Raw genomic sequence first — 4,575 nt, forward strand, 5'->3', positions numbered from 1 at the left:
ACATTTTTATCACCCTGAAAAGAGTCCCCCTGGCCATTAGCAGCCACTCCCCATTCCTCCCATCCCCTCCCTGCCTTAGGCAACCACGACTCTGCTTCCTGTGTCAATGGATTTGCCTATTCTGGACATTTCATGTAAGTGGAATGATATAGTATGTAACCCTTTGTGACTGACTTCTTTCAAACTTGGCCCATTTTGAAGGTTCGTCCATGCTGGTGCATGTAGCAATACTTCATTTTCTTTTTATTGCTGCATACTATTCCACTGTGTGGATTTAACATATTGTGTTTATCCATTCAGCAGTTGAGGGACATTTGGGTGGTTTCCACTTTTTTTTTGGTTTCCACTTTTTGACCAGTATGAATAATACCGTTATGAACATGTGCGTGCACAGCAGGTTTTTGTGCAGAGATGTGTTTTCAGTTCCCTTGGGTATATACCAGAACTGGCATTGCTAAGTCATATGACCTTTTTTTTTTTGCTTTTTAGGCCACATCTGCAGCATACAGCTTCCCAGGCTAGGGGTCCAATCAGAGCTACATCTGCCAGCCTACACCACAGCCACAGCAACACCAGATCTGAGCTGCATCTGTGACCTACACCACAGCTCACGACAACACTGGATCCCTAACCCACTGAGGGAGACCAGGGATCAAACCCACAACCTAACGGTTCCTAGTCAGGTTCGTTTCTGCTGCACCACAATGGGAACTCCCCATGTGACAATTTTATGTGTAGCTCCTTGATAAACTGCCAGACTGTTTTCCAAAGCAATTAATCTAGATTTAACACTGTCTTTTCACAGCATTAGTTTCATGCTCTTGGTGATCAGAGTTATGGGACAATATTCCAGCCCTACCATTTTCTCCCTGGCACTTAGAAAAATAAAGGGGCTGATAGATGACTGCTAAGACTTCTGCAAATTTAAAGTTCTCTAGGAGTTCCCTGGTGGTGCAGCAGGTTAAGGATCCAGCATTGTCACCACTGTAGCGTGGGTTTGATCCCTGGTCCGGGAACTTTTCTTTTTTTGTCTTTTGTCTTTTGTCTTTTTAGGGCCACACCCATGGCATACGGAGGTTCCAGCCTAGGGGGCAAATCTGAGCTGTAGCCGCCGGCCTACACCACAGCCACAGCAATGCCAGATCCAAGTCATGTCTGCAGCCTACACCACAGCTCACAGCAGCGCCAGATCCTTAACCCACTGAGTGAGGTCAGGGATGGAACCCTCGTCCTCGTGGATACCAGTTGGGTTCATTAACCATTGAGCCACAACGGGAACACCAGGAAAGTGCCTGTGGCACAGGTTCAACTCCTAATCAGGAGACCTTCGGCCTGCTGTGGGCAGGTCCAAAAACAAAACCCAACAAACAAACACAAAAACAAAAAATAAAAGAAACAGACAGAGTTCCTGTTGTGGCTCAGCAGAAACAAATCCGACTAGGCACCGTGAGGTTGCAGGTTCCATCCCAGGCCTCACTCAGGATCTGGCATTGCCATGGGCTGTGGTGTCGGTCGCAGACGTGGCTTGGATCCTGAGTTGCTGAGGCTCTGGCGTAGGCCAGTGGCTACAGCTGCGATTAGACCCCTTGCCTGGGAACCTCCATATGCTGTGAGGGTGGCCCTGGAAAGACAAAAGAGGAAGGAGAAGGAGGAGGAGGAAGAAGAAGAAGGAAGAAGAAGAAGAAGAAGGAAGAAAAAGAAGAAGAAGGAGGAAGAAGAAGAAGAAGAAGGAGAAGAAGAAGGAGAAGAAGGAGGAGGAGGAGAAGGAGGAGAAGGAGGAGAGGGAGGAGAAGGAGAAGGAGAAGGAGAGATTTTCCTAAGATCTCCTGCCACGCAGTCAGTTGGGGATCTGGTGGTGTCACTGCAGTGGACTGGGTCGCTGCCGTGGTACAGGTTTGATCTCTGGCCTGGGCATTACCCCATGCTGTGGGTGTGACCAAAAAAAACCCAACCCAAACCAAACCAAAAGACCAAGAGCGTGTATCTCTGGAATCCGCTGGATTCAGTTCCTGGGGGTTCCCTTCTCCTTTCCCCTGCCTTAATTCCCTAACCCAGCTGGAACACGGACCATCTTGTTTACACCCCCGACACCCATCCCCTTCCCCCTCAAATACGAACAAGGTGATGAAGACATGGAACCATGAAAGGAAATCCTGACAGCTCTGGACCAGCCAAAGGGCTGGAAGCAGAAACTATAAAAGGGAAAGAAGCAGTGACACAGAGTTAGCTTTGCTGGGGAGGTGAAAGCATGGAAAGCTTTATTAAGAAATATTTCTGGAGTTCCTGTCGTGGCTCAGTGACTCGAGCCACAGCAGTGACACCAGATTTTTAATTGCTAAGTCGCAAGGGGACTCCTGGATAAATGTCACTGTGACATTTTAACATCTCCAGCAAATCTCCCAAAACCCAACTTTATCCTCCAGGCCATGGTTAATGAATTCTCTACACTGTGAGTCAAACTGGAGAATTTCAAGATCTAAGGATCCCGACCTGCTCAGAGGCTCCCGGTGCTTCCTTCACCCTCATTCCACTGGCCCTTCTCCAGCACCCCGCCCCCCCGCCCCCCGATCCCCTATTTCTCAGATGTTACAGGGCCTGGTCTCCAGCCAAGTCTGCAAAGGCTTCTAGCCTTGGAGGCAGGAGCTGCTTCCAACGGGCTCCTTAACTGTGCTCTCGTCTCTGCCTTTGATTTGCCCTTGACATTGCACGTCGTGGCCCATCTGTCCTTTCCTGTCTGATGAGTCCCTTTGATGGCGAAGCCAGTAGCAAAATAGCAGGTAAATAGCACTGTTTCCTAGCACTGTTTCCTCTCGGTCTTCCATTTACAAAACACCTTCTACCCAGAGCAAAGGGCCCGCCCCTCTTTGTTTCCTGTTGCAAATGTAGCTTCTCAGAAGCTTGCCTCCGGAAGACTCTTGGCTCATTCTGGTGCTGCAGGCTGCCTGGCACTCTTGTTAGAAGGTGCAGGCTGCTCTGAAACTCTTGCCTAGAGCTGTGTGCCCAGCTTCCGCCTTTATAATGAATCCCCTTTGAGTCTGAGCTCAAAAACATTATTTACTTAATTTAGTTCATTCCCTCATCTTCATGCGTGGCCTCTTCCTCTCCTGTGCCTTGGTGGCACCTTTAACTGGTTCTAAAACATTTGGAAATGACCTTCCTACAGGCTTCGATTTCACCACCTCTCAGCTTTTCCATGGCTGGCCCATCAGGACACTGTTTTTCCAGGTTGTCCCATGAGCATCAAGCATGAATTCATTCGTGGGGTTGTTCAGGCTACAGGATGGGATGAAGTGGGCGATGAAAATCTAGTCCCCAAAATACACCCAGGTCCTAACCCCTGGAACCTGTAAATGTGACTTTATTTGGAAAAGGGGTCTTGGCAGATGGGATCAAGTTCAGGATCTTGAGATAAAGACATTATTTTGGATTGTCGGGGTGATACCCTTACAAGTGTCCCAGTGTGAGAGGCAGAGGGCCATTCTGTGGACAGAAGAGGAACAGGTGATGTGACCACAGAGGCAGAGATTGGAGGGATGTGGCCACAAGTCAGGAAGTGTCTGGATAAACCACCAAAGCTGGGAGGAACAGATGTTCTTTTAGAGCCTCTTGACACCTGGATTCCAGACCTCTGGACTCCAGAACACTGAGAGAATATATTTCTGTTGTTTTAGACCATGCAGCTCACGGTCATGTGCTAAGGCAGCCGCAGGAAACTAATAAAGCAGTGGATGGCTCCATTGTTTTAACCTGGCCCATTATAACCTCTTTTTTTCTTTTTTATTTTTTTAAATTTTTTTAAAAAGTATGGCATTCATGAGTATGTGGGTTTGATTCCTGGCCTCACTCAGTGGGTTAAGGATCCAGCATTGCTGCAAGCAGCAGTGTAGGTCTCAGATGAGGCTGGAATCCAGTGTTGCCATGGCTGTGGTGTAGCCTGGCATCTACAGCTCCAATTTGACCCCTAGCCTGGGAACTTCCGTATGCCGCAGGTGCAACCATAAAAAGAAAAAGCAAATAAATAAATTAAATGTAATGAGAAAATTTAAAAATTAAAAGGTATTTACAATCTTGTGCTAATTTCTGCTGTAGCACAAAGGGACTAAATATAATCTCTATTTAACATTTAAAATGGGAAGAGGGTGGAGCAGCTGATTATATGGAAACCTGACACCACCCTTTCCTCAACCTGAGGACTAACTGCATGCTTCTGGAACCCTAACTCTCTAATTCAGACAACATCAAGCTGGTCTACTTCCTTGAAGGAAAAATAAAAGGGGGGGTAGTGGTGGGGGGAGTCTATCTCATGCAACGAAGACTCCGTGTGATTTTTCTCCCAGAGTCAAGTGTTAAGTTCACGGTCTGTCTCCTGGCTGCCTCCCCACCCCTTTCTGGACCTAGCAGACACTAAATACTGCCTTAGTTTCCATGCCCATCAGAGCTCTTCACTCAACAGCCAGCAACTAAAAGGCTGGCACTTTATAAGATGGATTATTGTCCTGGATTTTTTTTTTTTTTTTTGCTTTCTCAGCCGCACCCAAGGCATATGGAGGTTCCCAGGCTGGGGATAGAATCAGA

This window comes from Phacochoerus africanus, chromosome 1 (assembly GCF_016906955.1).
Source record: "Phacochoerus africanus isolate WHEZ1 chromosome 1, ROS_Pafr_v1, whole genome shotgun sequence".
NCBI lineage: Eukaryota > Metazoa > Chordata > Mammalia > Artiodactyla > Suidae > Phacochoerus > Phacochoerus africanus.